At 55.0% G+C, this 18,139-nt stretch overlaps 1 long non-coding RNA gene across 2 annotated transcripts in view; it reads left to right on the top strand.

The window, feature by feature from the left end:
• The window catches only part of LOC112588211 (uncharacterized), a 63,658-nt gene extending 45,837 nt beyond the window's left edge, over positions 1-17,821 (top strand). For both annotated transcript variants that reach the window (XR_003112666.1, XR_003112665.1), the window contains exon 3: positions 17,496-17,821. This is a non-coding gene — a long non-coding RNA (uncharacterized LOC112588211). The remainder of the gene's footprint in view (positions 1-17,495) is intronic.
• Positions 17,822-18,139: the final 318 nt, after the last annotated feature.

Raw genomic sequence — 18,139 nt, 5'->3', positions numbered from 1 at the left:
GCGAAGATGTACGAGAAATTACCAATGGACGCACGTAAACGCCCGAGTGCGTGCGCGCGCGCGCGCGGCGAGGGGGGCCGCTCCTTTTATTTTCCTTCAATTTCCTTCCTTTCAGGTTTCCCATCAGCCTTTCCATTAATATTAAAACAGAAGCGTAGCCTCGCGAGGGCTGTGTTTCAAAGAGGGGTGGCGGTGTTTCAGACCGCGCAGCACGTTTCCGTGGAGGTACCAACCGGCGAGGACGCGAGGGAGTGGGGGTTGAAGGACCACGGCGGGGGAGGGCCAAAGGGCGTTCGGCTCGTTTTTCATCTTCATCTTCTAGTGTTACCAATTTGAACTCGCTAGACCCGCCATCTCGCCCTCCAGTTTCGCCGCTTGTCTGGCCGCCTCCTCCTCCTCCTCCTCCTCCTCCTCCTCCTCCTCGTCTCGATTCACGCGGATAGCTGCGCTTCATGCACCGAGAACGAGCCGCTGCCGTGGCTGGACGCTCGCGCGAAATATCGCTTCTCTTTCTCCCCACTCGAGTAGAGGACAAGACGTTATCCGACGATAAGATTATCGCCCGCGGCGCGGCGTGTTCCCGCGGAATCGCCCGACAAAGACGCGCTCGTGGGAAAAGCTCCGGCCCTTGGCCGCGGTAACTCGCGATTATTTATCGTGACCTGGCCCTTTCTTACGCAACCCTCGTACGTGGGCAACCCTTTCGCCGGGGTCGACCAACGGTCAGCGAACCCCCGTTTCGGCTTTATGGGAACCGGTTTTCCGAATGCGCGCACGGCTGCAATTTTTCCGGACAATTTTTATCGCGAACCCGTTCGACCGGTCAACCGTGCGCGCTCGCGTCCAGGTGGTCATTTTCTGGCCACCCCAGTTTGGCTCATTCTTAAGCCCCCTCTCGCCTTGCCCGCCTCTTGCGCCCTTCCCGCCGCCCTTCTCGTGACCTCTTTGAGCCGTTGTGCGCCGCTTCTTAATTCCGCGGCACGACTCGTCGACGGGCGCGAGCGCGCGATCGATGTACCCTCCCGGACGCGTTGCATATTGTCACTTTCGCGCGATCGATCGTCACGAAGACACTTGCCATTGCCGGGGAGGAGGGGTGGGCGGGGGGAGGCCGCGAAAATAATTTTGGCAGAGTTTCGGTACACTGCGGGCGCGACGACCGTCGTGAGCGGGGTTGCGCTTCTTCCTCTACTCTTCTTTCTCTCTCTCTCTCTCTCTCTCTCTCTCTCGCGCGCGCGCACCAACGAAATATCCTATTTTCAACTCGGTCGCGACGAGCAGCCGGGAGTAATTAACCGACGTGGTCGCTCTTCTAAATCTGAAAGCTGTACGGATAAATATTCGTAGCCGCGGCGGATTTCCACGGCATAATGCGCGCGCGGGCGGTTGATTTTATGGGTAATATATATGAGAGGGAAGTTCGGTAATTAATGGCTTTTATTCGAGAGCGGCGAACGAGTGAAATAAACTCGGTCGCAAGTAATTGCGAGCCGGCTCTACGTGCGCATACAGAGTAGCCGCGATAAAATCGCACTTCTTGGCGGGGTAGTTTCCGGCCGGACTGGACGAGAGATCGAATCACGACGCGGCCTAAATGCACGTCAACGTAACGGCGATTTTAAACGGCGAGCCGCGCTTTTGCGTTTTTGCATCCATCGGCAATCGAATCAACTCGGCGAACGCGAGTTTTTCTTTCACCAATATATATATATATATATATATATATATATATATTTAATTACTGGCTCATGCTCCCCCGCGAGATTTTCCGCCGCGGCGCGTTAACGCGAGCGCGTGCATCCGCGTCGTCATCAATCTTGATTCCTCCCCTCCCCTCCCCTCCCCCCGGGCGCCGCACCGATGCCCAAAGGCTTTTTGTCGTCGTGGCCCGAAACTAATGCGCGCGATTTCACGTCTGACAAGACGTTGAGAAGGTTAGCTCGCCTCTTCAGTGTTTTACATTTGCATTCGATGGCAAGCCGCCGCCGCCGCCGCCGCCGCCGCTGCCGCCGCCACGCGGGCGGCGACGATAGAAGACGGTAGGGTGGCGGAACGGCAGCGGCGGTGGCGGTGGCGATGGCGGCAGCGGCGGGGAAGAACGAGGTGGATGGGGGTGATGTTTTGTAAGATCTGCTCGAGAGACCATTCGTCTTAGTATCTGCCTCGGGGGGCGGTGAAATATAAGCTAGATCTACGAGAAAGATAAATGAATCCATCCTCCCGCCACCCGCCGCCACCCCCGACCGCTCTCTAGACCGCCCTCACCTTCCTTCCACGTTGCCGACGCTACCCTCTCGCACGACGAGAGAAAACCACCCGGGACAAGAATATCGTTCTCGTGGCTTGCTCCTTCCTCCTCCTCCTCCTCCTCCTCCTCCTCCTCCTCCTCCCTTTCTCCATCTTCCTTCTCTTGCTCTGTCTTACCTCTTTTCTCTCTCTCTCTCTCTCTCTCTTTCTCTCTCCCCCCTTCCCTCCCCCTCCGCTCCCTCGTCCTCCTTGTATCCGTGGAGGAACACGTAAAAAGGGGAACGAAGCCTCGATTATCCCGATTATGACGTAACGTGCGTGCCATTTGCAGGGTGACGCCGCGCGTCGCGCGCGATTAATCATTTCGAATTATACAACGAGCGGATACGAGACGAGCGAGATGGTACAACGCGCGGCAAGATAAATCGAGAGTAGAAAAGGGAAGGATGGAGAGGGAAAGGGCGAAACGACACGCGTCGGTCCGAAAAGTCGGTCGGCAGGTGGAGAAGGCGAATGCGGTGCGCAAGGTGCGTGAAAGAAGCGGCGGGCGAGCGGCAGAGATCCATCACGCGGCGGGACCGCGACGACGACGGCGAGCGGAGAGGAGAAGGGCGGAAAGATCGAACGACAGAAACGATCGGAAAGAAAAGAGAGCAGCGCGAGAGAAGGGCTTCCGGCGGGACGAAGAGGAAGAAGAGAAGGAGGAAGAAGCGAGATCGTCGCGTCGCCGGCGTCTGCCGGCGTCTGCGAAGTCGGCCGCACCCGCCGCCCTCTTTCTCCTTCGCCGGATAAGCATCGCTTTGCATACGATCGCCATTTTGCGGGGAGCATAATTTAAATTTCGTTCCATTGTTTTGTCGCTCTTCTTACCCCCCTCTTGGCCCACCCTCTCGGCAGAGTTTCGAGTCGCCGACTTCGGGGGCCACCCTCGCCCCACCTTCGTCACGCAACCCTTCCGTGCACTGCCGCTTGCCGTGCCGTGCAAGCCCCTTCGTGCCCGCCGCCAGCGTCGTCGCCACCACCAGCGTACCCCGGCAGCGGCGGTGGTGGTGGCGGCCATTTGCATGAAATTAGAATCAGAATTTTCTTGCCGGAAAATTGGCCCCTCGCCGCCCAGTCGTCTCCGGGCCGTGACTGCGAAAATTTTAATTAATTCGCCGCGACTGGGACTGGGCGACGCCGCGCCACCTCGAGATTTAGGCCGCATCCCATCCGGAGGGGAGAGACGACCTGGTGTCGTGTATCTCGGCTGCGATACGTCATTTTTACGAGAGCCTCTCGCGCGGACTCGCGCGAGTCTGATCTGGAGGAGCGAGGAAATGGGAGGATTGCGAAATGTAGATCTCTCGGAGCGAGTTTGGAATTCATCTTGCGGACTCGTACCTCTTGGCATTATCATATCGCGCCTCCGTCCTCGCTTTTTTTATCGCTTCTCTGCATCTGTCGTCTAAACCCTGTTTGCAAGTATCAATATTGCAATTTGGTTTATTAAGTGGCGCAGCGAGCGAAAGAAACGCGGGCATCCACGGAAAACTCGATCCCGCGCTCCTCGATCCCACGTAATCCGAATATCCCGGAATCACGCGCGTTCTCCACCCTCCCTCCCTCCCTCCCGAGAGAGAGAGAGAGAGAGAGAGAAAAGGACGACGATCTCCAGCGACGAGCATCTCGACGAATAGCATTCGTTAATTTGACACGAGGCGCCGCAGACAGAGTCGTCGTCGTCGCGGCGCATCGCCGGCATGCGATACTTAACTTACACGCCGGTTGTAAGTATTTCAGCGTCGTATTAAAGCTCGTAAGCTCGTTATCTCCCGGCAAAAGGTATACGATAGAGCCTCGGCTCCGACGAGAGGCAATGCTCGGCTCTCTCTCCGTAGGAGAGGACCCGCGGAGCGTTTCATAGCGTTTAGCCTTTATGGCGTGTGGTTCTCTGCAGCCATCTACTCGAGCTAGCTCGTCGTCACCTCCCCCTTACCGCCCTCCGGCCGCCCCCGCCACGACACCCTCGCCAGTCCTCAGCCTCGGGCTCTCGCAAGCACGACGCGCCGCGGCGCGCTACGGCTCCGCCGCGGGAACAATGGACCGAAATAAATAGCCCGTCTTTCGTCTTTTGTTTCTTGGGGACCCATTGTTGCCGCCTCGTAGATAAGAAAACAAGAGACTCTGTCGCCGTGTTTACGAGCCCCGGCCCCGGGGCTTCTGGATGCTGCGGCCCCCTTTTTGCCTCTCGCTCCACACCGCCACCTCCGGCCTCCGTTACCGCCGCCGCGATACCGCCGCCGCCTTCCACCCACACGCGCGCCGTTTCTTCCTCCTTTCAGCAGCTCGTCATCGCTATCTCCGTCTCTCTCTCTCTCTCTCTCTCTCTCTCTCTCTCTCTCTCTCTCTCTCTCTCTCTCTCTCTCTCTCTCTCTTACTTCTCTCTCTCTCTCTCTCTCTCTCTCTCTCCTTCACCGCCCTTCCTTTCGCCTTTCGTAATCCCTGTTCGCGCGTCGCGCGACGTTCTTCGAGATCCGGCCGACACTTCGCCGCAGCGTCGCCGCTTCATTCCACCTGTCTGCCGCAAAAACCCCGCGAAACTCACCCCCACGGCCGAAGTGACCGAGGGGCTGTTTCTCGAATCGGCTGTCCTGCGCTTTTATTTCGCGCGATGCGCGCAGCGCTGACATAACCCCGTCCCGGTTGACTTTACACGCTTCGCACGGTTTGGGTTACACCACCGGCCGACTACCGAGCGCAACTTGCGCCCAGGTTGTTTGTCTTCTCTCGTGTAGCTCTAACAAGGCAGCACGTGGAAGTGCCCGTCGCAGATTCTCCATAGGTTTCGCACATGTTGCGGAGCGGCGACACATAGTGTAGTTAGGTATTTTTTGGTACACGCTTCCTCGCTCGGGCTCGGGGCAACCCCCCGAATTCGGCGGCAAAATTGACGAGTATCCGCGGAATCGAGAGGCATACGCAAGGATACTCCCATATCCGGACGAAAGTTTTACTGTCTTTTTCTGTCTTTTACTGTCATCTTCTGCCTTGTCCGTAATTCTGTGCGTTTAGACCTATTAGAACGTCAATTTTTAATTTATACTCACGACAGTACGAAGAAAAGTATCGAGCAGAGTTATGAAGCACATGAAGTATTGTGTAATGATTTATCCGAAATCTTTTTCCTATCCTTTATGGTTTCGAAGACGTTCAACATATTCGAAACCCATCCGACTCGCCTCGCGCCTCCTTCCGAGCGAATCAGAGGGAAGCAGAGAACTGGCAAGTGAACTGTGAACTGTCGGTTGGTTGCTACTCAGTGAAAAATGAAACATTTGCATCTCGATGCGTCGGAACGGACGCGCTGCGGAAAAATATCAAACGAAACGATAGCGACTGGCAGGAATCGCGAGGCAAAAATCTATATTCGCCGTTATTACGCCCCCTCCCCCTCCCGCTGCCTCACCGAGCGCGGTGTTAATCGAATGAAACTTGCCCAGATTATAACCATCACAATTCGTTTCGCATATAAAACAGAAATTCCTCAATTAACCGATTTTCTCAACTCCCGAGGGTAATGGCGAACGTTACGCCGCGCGCGATCGCCGACGATCTCGCCTGGCCGGCGAAAATTGGCGGATCCTCGTCTAACGCGTGTACACTAGGAAAAATGTATTGTTGCGTGAACAAAAATTTTGCTGCAACCACAAAATAATTTGGTTAAAATACGCCCGACAAAACTGTTTAATTCCTGTAAACAGATATCTTGTTTGATTACGGTTTGTTCGTGTAACGTAATACTTTTGTTACAGCAACCAAAAAGCTTTAACTGTATGAATTTTGTTAAAAATACTATAACTTTTTCTTAATATACAAAATCTGAATTTCAGTGCACAGAAAGACAAAATAGTATCCATCGGGCATTACGTTAGTTTATGTAGAGTAATATTTCGTTATTATATAATTTTTATTTTTATTTGAAATAACTAAAATGCTTGATTCTTATATATGCAGTCTAAAAACAAAATCGTTTGGTCCGGAGAAACAAAGCAGAAAATTATATTCAGTTGAGACAACTAAATATCTTGTTACATAAAACAAGCCATTTGGTTGCTATTAAAAAATGCCTCAACTAAACGACTTTGTTAGAGATACTAAATTTTTCCTCCTAGTGTAGGAACATGCGCGCGAGGGAAACGTGCGGGAAACGATGAAAACGTCTGAACGATTTTACTTTTGAAATTACACGCATCCCCCGAATGGCAATTGAACCTCTCTCGTTCGCCCGTTCGCGCTTCCTCTGGCGAAAGCGAGCCTGAGATTTTTCGACACTTTCTCGCACTCGCGCACTCTCGGTCGCTCATGCGCGCTCGCGGCCCTCGGGCCGACCAGTCTCACCGCGCAGTCCTTTATTTCGATGCAACAATAGAGAAGAATCGTCGTCGTAGAGCGGCTTGACAACGACACTGTGGCACCGGGGGCATTCACGGGCGTTTTGACCGCCGTTCGTGTGTCGGCCCGTTGCGACACGCACGCACGCACGCACGCACGCACGCAGGGGCACCCCTGGACGAGCTGGACATCGGACGGTCGCGGTCCCGTTGGGCCGGGGGAGCCTAATTTCGAAAACGGTAAACTGGTTTGTCCAGTTTCCACCTTTATTCGCTCCTTCGGCCTTCCTTCCTTCCTTCCTTCCTTCCGTGCCCGCGCCCGCTCGCCCATGGGGTCGCGCAGCCGACTGGACCCGAAAAGAGGAGAGGGCTGGGGAACGCGGGGGGAGGCTACTCGGCGGTCACTTTTTCGGACCGGGGTCCAGTCGGTCAGTTCCCATTGGACACACGACGCTGGTCACAGTTATTCGCCATTTTTCACGACGGTCGGTCGGTCGGTCGGTCGGTCCTCGCGAGCGCGACTCGCTCGGATTTTTCGCGGAGTCGCCGCAGGCTTTCCCACCGAAGCGAAGGCGCGACGTGGTGAAATGTGAAATCTAGTGAAAAGCCCGGACTGCCGTCTCGCGGCGTGAAGAGGCGATCTCGTGGAAGGAAAACCTCCCGGAGGAGGTTCAACTCTCTCAACGATCTCCCCGCGATCGTTGAAGACGTTGGAGACTCGCGCTCGGGCGTTCCGTGAGAATTCTCGCGGAGATCGTCGCGATTTGTAATCGGACAAATTAGGAGGGGAAAGAAGGAAACGCGCGCTGCCTGCGCGCTATCGGGCAGGAGGGGAAATAGCGAGCGAGATATTCGAGCGGCTGCTGCTCGAACTGTTGCTCGTTCCCCGACACGGCGCGGCGCGGCGCGGCGCGGCGGCGGGAAGCTGCGAAGGAGGCCGAAGTTTCGTGGAAGATCGCGACAGAGACAAAAAGGGGTTTCCGGAGTTTCTTCCTGACCCCTCGATCTCCATCCTCGAACACCCTCGCGCGATTCTCTCACTTTCCACGGGACTTCCTCCTCTTCCTCCTTCTCTTCTTCCCCTTGCTCCTATTCTCTCTCTCTCTCTCTCTCTCTCTCTCTCTCTCTCTCTCTCTCTCTCCTCCCGTCTTCCCCTCTTCGTCTTCCGCGCGCTGCTTCCAGGAGAACGCGATGTAATTCAAATTCGGTTAATTCCGGTGATTTTTCAAAGTTTCATTAGACACCGTCGGGCGGGAAAGAGGAGGAGAAGCGAGCAGGAGCGGGGGGCGAGCGGGGGCGGCGGCGGCGGTGGGACGTAGCCCCCGCGGGTGAAGTATGGCCCCATACTTTACTCTGTGGTCGGCGAAGGCGTCTTAGGCAAGTAAGGAATCCTGGAATAACAGGACTTGCGAGAGCACGAGGCTGGATGGCGGGTGGGTGGATGAGGGAGGAAAAGGAGGTGGAAGAGGAAGGAATATAAGGGAGAGGTGGGTTACACACCGGGGCCAAAGGATTGCCGGCGCGCGCGCGCGCGCGGATGGGGTGAGTGGCGCGGCGCGGCTGGGCGAGGAGCGCGCGGGGTCCGGGAGGAGATCTGAAATTGAAGCTACCTCGATTTAGATTAGACGAATTTATATCGTTCGCCGGGAAAATCGCTCGCGGCGCCTCCCCGGACGGCTCGAGGTCGCTTTCTTTGGATGTAACGGAGAGCCCTCCCTCTCGCCGTCCCACCGCGTAACCGTGCTGTAACCGCGCGGCTCTTGCTCGGATCATTCATTAGTGTCGCGTTCGCGGGACGTATCCGCGAGGGAGATAATCAAGTCACGCAATTACTTGTCCGGAAAAGATTCTCTCCGCGAGTAACCATCGAGCGCAGACTTCCCCCGCGCTCATTCGCCGCTCGATCGATCGATTGTACCGAAGCTCAAGCGAGACGATCGAGTTACTGACTGGCTATGACGCGATGGGGAAGTGTAATTTGAGATTGCCTCATCGGCATTTATATCTTTATAATTCGCCCGTAATTACATCTCCTTTTTGTGTTATTGACAGTCCGGCGAATTTTCAGATACCATTGGATCTTATATATCTCAGTCGATTTAATTACTCGTATCTTTCAATGAAACGTGCTGGTACCGGTTACTGACTGACGACGTCGACCGTGTCGAAATAGCGGCGAAATCGTGGCGTCGTCGGCGAGTCGGGCTCGGAGAGCCACGAGCAGCTCTGCAAAAATGGGACGAGCATCCTGCGCGATTCACCCCGTAATTTACGTAGGTCGTGGTAAAAATCGCCCGAATTACAGCCGCGGATTGGCCCCGCGAGGGGCCTTCCGGTTGCCGTTTTCTCCGGTCATCGTCGTAAGGAGGTCACACGGCGGCGCGCCGGTTGTGCGACGGGACCTCTTTCTTCCCTCTTTTTTTCTCTCTCCTCCCCCGGTGACGAGCGTGCATGCGAGCGAAAGGCGGCGGGCGGGCGTGCACGCATGCACATGACGCGGCATATGGCCTCCTCCTTCGATGAATCGTGATTTTTTCACCCAGTTCCCGGATTTTTCAGTCCCCGGACTTCCGGCGTCCTTCCGGCCGCCCGGCCAACGGCGATTGTCTGGCCGCGCGAACGACAGTCTCCGTCGCCTCGTCGCGTCACTTTGTCGCGAGTGTGTCACGTGTCGGCGCTCCCATCGTAAATAAGTCACGACGGAAACGGTTGGACAATTTTCTACCGGCTACGCGGAGAGGGTGGTAACTTTGTGACATCCTCTCAGCGACGACAACAGCAACGACGACGGCGGTGGCGGCGGCGGCTGCGACGAAGGCGAAGACACGACGTTGACGACAATGTCGACGTTGACGCCGGCGACAGGGTGCGACCCCTTCGCGTGCCGGCAACGGTCATTCCACCATCTTCGTAGGCGACTACGTCTGCGAAAGTACTGAAATTATGCGAAATTACTTGAGTAGGCGGCGCTCACCCTCGCGTGCCGACGAGCCCCCGCGAAAGAAGCGCCCGTGCAATTGTGCCGTGTGTGTGTGTGTGTGTGTGTGTGTGTGCGCGCGCACGTGAATAACACACGTGTCCTCACTTTGTGATTGGCACTTTGCGGCCATCGCTCCCCCCGTGCCGTCTTATTCGCCGCGCGTATTTACGCGGAAAAATGAACGAACTAGCGAGGAGACGGACGGGCGGACAAATTTCTCGAGTACAAACGAACGAGGGCTGGAGGGGAGACGCAATTACGGGAATTAAGCGTGATACACGGGGCCATTACGCGATCCCGAAGAAACCGGCGCGACGGCCGGCGCGAAAATTCGCTGACGCCAGCTGCTTCCCCGCCGAAAGAATTTCCTCGAGGATCGTTCCGTCGGGAGGGTGGCGCATACCCTACCCCGCCGCCACCCTCTCCGTAGCCATCCGTCGGCTTCGCGCGCTCGAGAGGAGTCCTTGGCGAGGGATGGTTTTAATGATTTTTGGGGGCTGCCAGGAATGGCACCCCTTTCTCTAACGGAGCGGGCGAAGGCGGGCGCGGTACAGCGGGGCATTTTTAAGCCCTTACTTTCGGTAGGAACCCTCTTCTCGCCGGTGCTCTCGTCGTGGCCCTTTCTCGTAGCTTTTACCCCGGCGAGGAAACCCGGGGGTGGTTTGTTTCGGCAGGACGAAAGGCGAAGGGCGGGCGCGGGCGATGGAGCGGGGCAGGGAGTGAGAGAGAGAGTGAGAGAGAGAGAGAGAGAGAGAGAGAGAGAGAGAGACGGCGGAGAGAAAGACTTGTAGTCCGGGGGTGGGTTGCTTGCTCGGTCCTGCACGAAAGATGGCTGGCAAAATGGAGGGATCTCTTTCTATTATGCCTCGTCCCTTGGCACCGGTCTCTCTATACGCTCCGAAGAACTCCCTTATCGACCTCCGAAAAACGGGACACCCGGTACAGAAAGAAGGGAAAGAGAGAGAGAGAGAGAGAGAGAGAGAGAGAGAGAGAGAGAGAGAGAGAGAGAGAGAGAGAGAGAAAGAGTGAAAGCCTCCGTCGAAGTCTTTGATCATCGACTTGGCGATTACTCGTCGGCGTATATTCTTTATTCGTTTTCGTCGATTTTTCATCGACTGTCTCGTATCCTCGACGTGCGGCGTATCACCATTTTGCGCCGTAAGATTCACAACAGAGACAAAGAGGTTACGTTCCCGTCAAGCGTCTTTCCGCGTTTGAGGGGGCAAACTCGTAGGGGTGCAGCTTGTAAACTGCCCGGGCATCGCACGAGTGCCGCGGTGTCGCCGCGTCTCACTGATTTATGTATAAAGAGCTGCAGCCAATCGCACAAAACAAATTAAATATACAGCCGATAGGGGGCCGGTGAAACGGGCTGACGAATACATTGCATGGTGAATTGCATTTATTTGCCGTATCTTTGTGGTGATTGAAAGTTCGGTCGAACATTGAAACAATCCATGGAAATCAACGCGGCGGCCGACGTGTTAAGGCTGCGAATTTCAAACAGACGAATATATACGGACGAGTGCCGATCGATTCGGCGCACGCCCGCCGTTCGAACGACCAGCGAATCGCGAATTGCGCGCGCGTGCGCGCGCTCGACGGAAAGCGCAATCTTTCTTCTGTTAATTAAGTCGGCAAAAGTACGGGTCTCACGACCGACGGGAGCGTACTTAGCGGTCGGAATAACCGCATCATCGGCGTCGGCGGCGTTCCGCTTTTCGCGGTACGGAAAGACCAGGCGGTTTTATAAATTTGGACGCGAGAGAGCGAGCGAGTGAGCGAGAGTGAGAGAGAGAGAGAGAGAGAGAGAGAGAGAGAGAGAGAGAGAGCGCTAAAACATTTTACCTAACTTCTTTGTAAAGCAATTACGATCGCGGCACATGGGAGGATGAATTTTTGCCAGAACCGCGGTATCTCATTTTTCGCGGCTGTAGTTCGCCCGCAAGCACGCGAGCGCGAGCTCGGGTCGGAACGGAAAAAAGAGAAGACGAAACTCTCCGGAAAAGTCTCGACCGCGTGCGTTGATGATGGAGCGCGGAAAACGGCTGCGGAAAAGCGCCGTGCGATTTTCCTGTTCGCAGCTCCCACCACCACCACCATCACCACCCTCCGCCACCCTCCGTCACCCCTTTCTCCTCCTGCCTCTGCTCCTCGCGCGCTCCTGTTCCATCTCCTCTTCCTGCCGTTAGAAGCGGAGGGGAGGAGAGCGCGGGAAGTCGCCTTCATTAGTAAACTTTCGTTTAAAATTTCTACCGTTCCGCGAGTAAAGGGCCGAGGAAGGGAACGGGGGAGGGGCTGGGAGGAGGGCAAGCGTGAGAGACGACGCCGAACAAAAACAAACGCGTCCTCCCTCTCCAGCCAAACTCGATTTTAACTTTCGAGATATAATTAATTTTTCGAGACCGCGCGCGCCGGCCCCGCCGCCGCCGCCGCCGCCGCCGCCGCCGCCACCGGCGTGTATCATCGCCGAGAAAAAGAGGATACGGAACGAAAGGAACGAACGAGTCATAATTATCCCGAGACGGTTTTACCCGACGGATGAAATGAATAGTCCGAGAGAGCGCCGGGCGTTCAGCGTTCTCCGACGACGTCGTCGTCGTCGCCGTCGTCGTCGCACTTTGTCGCGCTACCAGTTTTAATATCAAGCTATACACGCGCTCGCGCGCGATAATAATTATTTGGAAACTATCCATTCTCCGTTGAGCCGGCGAATCTGGTAATTCTACGATAATAACTTGAATTATTCGTCATAACTCCGGTTCTGCAAAATTCATCGGGTGCTCCGCGATTAACATTGGAAAACCGAAAAGGCACGGGGCGCATTATCAATGTGAAGCGAGAATTAATAAAGCGCGATTTAAGCGCTGCAGCGCGTCTATAAATTTGCAGTTTAATTAGTCGTCGGGCGCGCGTGCGTGCGTCTGCGTATATACGTGTGCGTGCGCGCGCACACGTGTGGTGTACGCGCGTGTCTAATTTATATCTGACGGTGAAGAGAGGGTGAAGAGCGAGCGAGAGCGGCGCGAAGGAACGGGCAGGAGGAGAGCTTCGCGGGATGATGAGCTTGGCGAGTCGCGGGGGAAGAAAAAAGCGGGCCGCGATCGCGCTTCTACGCGCGGAATAAGCGCGGCGCGCTGTGAATTTTGCGTCGCTCCCGGGGTGACCCCCGTCTCCTCGTTCTCGAGACGACCGCGGTGCGCGTCATGAAATAAATAGTAACGGAATCCTGTGAGCGAACTCTCGGCGCAACTACCATCCGCGCTATACGACGTGAGAACCCATAAACCAGGAATAACAAGCCGAGAGCCGAGAGAAACCGCCGCCGCTTCTCGCGTATACACGTCGAAAAAGTGGCGCTGCGCGCCGGCCAAGTGCTTGCGTAACGCGCACTCCGCACAAATATTATCCGGACGTGGCGGACGGGAAAAAATCCCTCTCCCTCCCTCCCGCCCCTCTCTCTCAACGCCAGCTCCCGTTGTCAGCGTCGCGCGTCGCGGGGGGAGCGGAGGGATTCCCGACGACTCGCGTCGACGAGGCGACGTAATTCGCGGCGTAATCTCGTCGGGCGTTGAAAACCGACGACGTCGGCGTACTCTCTCTCTCTCTCTCTCTCTCTCTCTCTCTCTCGCGGTGGGAATTTTTACCGTTCTTACATTATGCTCATAATGTATCGGCCGTCGTTTCCCGAGGAATCGTCCTCCCCTCAGGCTAAATCTATTCACACGGTGCGCCGCGCCGCGGAGGAAGCGCTCGCGGATAATCCCGTTGTCGCCGCGGTCGAACGGAATAAAAGTGGATTCATTCCTACATAAAACAGCGCACGACGACGACGTCGAATTAGCGAGTAATATTGCGAAAATTAATCAGCGAAAATCTCCGCTGTCAATTATGCACAGGGCTTCTATTTCGCGTGTGCGCGGCTCGTAGAAGAAGAAGAAGAAGAAGAAGAAGAAGAAGAAGAAGAAGAAGAAGAAGAAGAAGAGGAAGAATAGCAGACTAGAGATTCGTCGCATCGCGCATTCGGGGATCCGCGATAATAATTTATCGATATTTTTGCGTCCGAAGGAAGACCGACCATTCTTACGGGGATGACGTTCTCGCGCGTTCTGCCGCGCGCGTGAAATCGAATTATTATCGGCGATCCTCCGCTTAATTCAATCTACGCGCTCGCCCGCGAGAAAGCGAAGAATGATCTCATCCGTCTTTCCATCGTTACTTCTTGTTTTCCCTTTCTCTCGTCGTCCCGTGACTGGGAGATCGCTCGGCTACGGCGAGTAGCAGCCATCGCGAAGTGCCCGCTGAATTATTCACGGGGATGAAATATTGTTAAAGTGAGGTTTGTATGCAATTTTAATGCAAAAAGGGTCGGCCGCGGCTCCGGCTCTCGGATATTCTTCGGATATCGCCTCGATGTCGATTTCGCGGCGCGCGCGTTAAGCCTCGCGAGTTCATCGCCAGCCGGGGGGATGGCTGTTGCATTTTAAATGCTCCAGTCTCGCCAGACGTCTCGCGCTGCTCCAATGAATGGGCGCGCTGCTCGCTCTCGTGCGAGAATGCATTTTCTGCGTCACATACACACGTACACGTCCCGCGTCCAATTTAATCTCGTCTTTTCGCCATCGGAGTCTTTGACAAGTTCGCGCCTCGTCCGTGGCAAGTTTCCGATTCCTTCTTGCTGCCCCCTTCGGCCGGACATATTGCTCGGTCGCGGTCAGCGGATTGGCGCTTTGCGGTTAAACGCGCGGGCTATTACGAGCGCGTAAAGGCGCCGAGAATGCGGGACGAGAAAACGATGCGCGGGCGAACGCAAAGGCGCGAGCGGAAAGAGCTCGGCAAAAGGAAACGGAGACAACGGTGACAACGACAGGGTGGTCGAGTGTCTAGGGGGTGATGAGGGTGGGAGGTGGTGCTGCAGGAGGAGGAGAAGGAGGAGGAGGACACGGGGGAGGGGGCCGAGGCGAGTGCTCGTACGAATCGAGAGGGAAAGAGACCCGGGGATGCACGCACAGCGAGGTTTCTGCGGGCCTCCGCATTAAAACGAGAGGCGAATTCGAGTCTGGCAAAGTTTTAAATGATTTTCGCCAAAGTTGCCTCGCGAGTTGGTTTATTAGGAAAAGTCAATTTGCCCAGAGAGCCGAGCGAACGAGCGAGATCGACGGAGAGAGTAGGAGGGCGGATAGGAGGGCGGGAGGGAGGGAGAGAAGGATAGTGAGCGAGAAAGAGGCATGGTGGTGAGGGTGAGAGGAGAAGAGAGAAGAGCGATGTTTTAGGGGGAGTAAGGAAGAAAGGGGGAGAGCGAGTGAGCGAACGAAAGAGCGCGAGAGAGAGAGAGAGAGAGAGAGAGAGAGAGAGAGAGAAAGTCTCGACTACTAATACAGGTTGGAAAAGTCCTACAAAATTACGACGTTGCATTTCTCCTTTCGCGTAACGCCCACACCGGGGCGGGTACAGCGCTCCGACGTCGACGGGTGACCAGGGATGCTGCTTACCTCCGAGAGACGTTCGCGATCGCGTCGAGAGAAATTTAAGGCACCACCTCGTCGATGCCATGGAACGCACTTACTGCAAAGTTTTACGAGGAGGAAATTGCAAATTGAAACTCGGGTTTTAGAAAATATAATTTGCACAGGCGAGTCGTACCTATATATATATATATATATATATGTATAAAAATATCTTTCATTGAGTCTATCCGGCGACGGGAAATATCGAGTCCCGATAATATCGTCCGACAGAAGATGACGCGAGATCTAATGACATTCTGATAATATACTTTGCATCGGTCGCGAGCGAATGAAGAAAATGCATCGTAGCTCGTAGTGAGAATCGAAACCGAGGGGAGAAGAGAGTCTCGTCGTGTTTCATTCACGAGGGAAATAAATAAGAGTAATACAGCTCCGACTGTTGCAAGGTAATCGTGCGGGCGCACGATTGCGTGTTTCGTCGTCCAACGTGCGTCAGCGTGGTCGATGATAATCACTGGCCTTGTCGAGCGACGCGTGGACATATATATATATATATATATATATATATATATATATCTCGGGGGTTACGGAATCCGGTGGCCGGCGGCCGTAAACGAGCGCTCCTGGAAAAAGTCGTTGAAATCGCTCCACCCGCCGCGGTCACCGATGTAAAACGCCGGGCTCTTACGCGAAACAAGAGCCGGGAAGTCGGAGTCAATTTGACCCCTGGGTTCCGCCGGCCGTTCGCATCCCCGTGCGAGTTAACGCGAACACGCCGGCAGCAAGGGTGAAGGGTGACACGAATATACGAGCAAAAAGTGATATCTCGCAAAGCGGATACTCTTCTCCTGGGAAGAATATAAACCGGGCGAGGTTGCGAACGGGAATCGTGTTAATTACCCGCCGAGAATATACGCGACCCTGTGGGTCGCGGAAGAAGAGGAAGAAAAGGAAAAAGAAGAGGAAGAAGAAGAAGAAGAAGAAGAAGAGGGAATATGCGTGACAAGCACAACAATCGAGAGACAATCGATCCGCGCGGAAGGCGCGCGAGACGGTGGATCGATCAGCGGATTTCGAAACTTGCGTATCTTTCACGGTGCGACGGAGCGAGAGGGGACGAAGGAAAGAATACGACGGATGACTGTCGAGGGTAGCAAGCGAAGGAGCACTTGTTCGCAGAAGCCAGGTTCGCCCGCGCAGAGAGAGAGAGAGAGAGAGAGAGAGAGAGAGAGAGAGAGAGGGAGAGAGAAAGAGAGACGGAGGGATAGAGAGATGAAAGAGAAAGAGAGAGAGGCACGACGGCGAGACCGGGAGAGAAAGGGCGGAAGAGAGACAGAGCGAGAAGGAGAGAGGTCCAGGAGCGGGTCCACCAGGCTTGCTCCTCCGTGAGGGTGGCTCCTCTGAATCAATAAGAACTGTTTCCCCCGCGGATACCCATCCCCGTTCTCACCCCCCCCTCCCGCCCTCCCACCCTCCGCCTCATTCCCGCCGTCCCTCCGTCCGTTCCCCGGTCTCCTCGTTCGTCGCCTCGTTCTCGTGGCACCCCTACAGGCCGACCTACCACCTTCAGCTCTGCTTCTCAGTTTTCTCCCCTTTTTCCTTTTATTACCGCGAGGAGGATGAGTAGGTGGGTCGACCCCGGAGGCGGGAGCGGCCATCTTTATTTCTCTCCTACCCTCCACCTCGACCTCCTCTTCCTCCTCCGGCTTCTCCTTTCGTCTCCACCATCCACCGTCCTACGGGGGGGTAGGTAGGTCCTACGACCTCCATCCGTCTTGCCTCGCCGAGCTCCCTCTTTCTCTCCCTCTGACTCTTTCTTGCCCGCTTCCCTCGCCCACTGACGTGCGAGAACTCGACCTTTTGGAAACGAGAGCCGCTTCCAACGGTGTCTTTCCACCTCTTCTTATTCTTACCGCCCCTCGGCCCCGCGTGTCCCGCGCGCGCCACCGGCGTGTCGTCTACCCGACGCCCTGCCAACCCTCCGCCCTTCCGCGTCCCTCTTCCTCCCTCTCTCTCTATCTCTCTCTCTCTCTCTCTCTCTCTCTCTCTCTCTCTCTCTCTCCTGTTCCTTTCCTGGAGAATAATTTCAGTAGTTTTCTATAGATTACGCTCGCCATCCCGCGTGCGCGCGGCGCGCGATAGCGGGCTGTCACGCGGGGGCAAATTTGGCCTCGCTGATGATCGCTCGGATATTTCTTCTTCTCCGAATTGCTAATATTAGCACGTAGCGGCCATGACTTGAACCCTGATGAGCGGCTGCTCTCTTCTGACTCATTCCACGCGAGTAATTGCTATTCTCGGGACAGATATCGACAGGTATAAAAACCGTGAACTCTCGCCTACCACGATCGTTAGTCGAATTCGGCCGTGTTGACGTTTTTTGCCGGTGTTAGAGCTACATCTCACTTGACACTGTCGAATTGTCAGTTCTAGTGATTGTCGTCGTTCGTGAATAACGTGCGCCGTCAAGGCTGTGAAAAAGAAAAGGAGAAGGAATACGAAAGAAGCGGACGGAAGATTTTTCGGCGGGATGATGACGTGTCCGTGAATTTTGCCGAGTCGAGATTTCAGGTTCCACGTCAACTCACAAATCCCATCGGCTTAAAGGACACTACGAAGGCTATACTGTCCGACCTCGATGCGATAAATGGTTACTGTGTGCAATTTTTGTTCCACATTGTGTTGTGGACTTGGAGACTTTAGAATTGTTTCGTACTCGATTGTCTAAATATCTACATGTGTATAATAAATATAGAGGGAAAAGTGAAATGATAAATCCGACTTCCTTACGATGTCCTTTCATTCTTTATTCTCTACATTAGTATTGGAAATGCGTGTACACGTACAAAATATGTATTTCTTATTTGCCGGCGATGCATCGTCGTATCGGCGATATGTCGCTGTCCGCATCTTAACGTTTTTCATGCTTCGTTCTTTGGAGCTTCTCGATCCAACATCCTGCCGGTTATCCCGTCATGGCACTCCGAGTGCACTCCGAGTTCGCATAACCGCGTACGTGCGATTCGATCGGAGAAACGTGCGGCGATTAGCACGGTGTCGACGAGAACCCG

The sequence above is a fragment of the Harpegnathos saltator genome, unplaced genomic scaffold (genome assembly GCF_003227715.2).
Source record: "Harpegnathos saltator strain DR-91 unplaced genomic scaffold, Hsal_v8.6 scaffold174, whole genome shotgun sequence".
Taxonomy (NCBI): Eukaryota; Metazoa; Arthropoda; class Insecta; order Hymenoptera; family Formicidae; genus Harpegnathos; species Harpegnathos saltator.
Note: the sequence above shows the minus strand (reverse complement) of the source record. Positions and strands in the feature narration are given on the sequence as shown.